A 488-nucleotide genomic window follows, 5' to 3' on the forward strand; every position below is an offset into this window, starting at 1 on the left:
TTTAACTCAGAGTAACTTTCACGGGTGTTGTCTGTTTCCCTGCTATATGGCAGTCTGTAATGGTTCTTGCCTGGGTTTTGGTGATTTATAGGGTGTGATTGTAGGTTGGTTGTGTGGTAGCAGTTTCTGACTCTTCTTGTGTAATATAGGGAGACAAAGAGTCCTCCAAAGGCAGAAGGAGGAGCATATAACAGCAAAACAATACCAGAAAAAAAAAAAGACTAAAAAACCAACAACAACAAAAACAAGACTGATACTGCAGTCTCTATTCACAGAAAAGAGAGAGGAGGGAGAGAAAAAAAGAAGGAAGAAAAAAACAAAAGAAAAAATATATTTTTTAAAAAGCCCTCTCCTTCTCTTTCCCGTGTTAAAAAACAGAACAATTGACACTTTAGTGGGTTAGAAAGGAATTCTGGGAAGCAGGTTTACAGAAAATTTGTGTCTTCAGCCTATAATTGATTGGAATACCTAAAAGGGGTTCTAGAACT

Source organism: Chrysochloris asiatica, unplaced genomic scaffold (genome assembly GCF_000296735.1).
Source record: "Chrysochloris asiatica unplaced genomic scaffold, ChrAsi1.0 scaffold00139, whole genome shotgun sequence".
NCBI classification, from domain to species: domain Eukaryota; kingdom Metazoa; phylum Chordata; class Mammalia; order Afrosoricida; family Chrysochloridae; genus Chrysochloris; species Chrysochloris asiatica.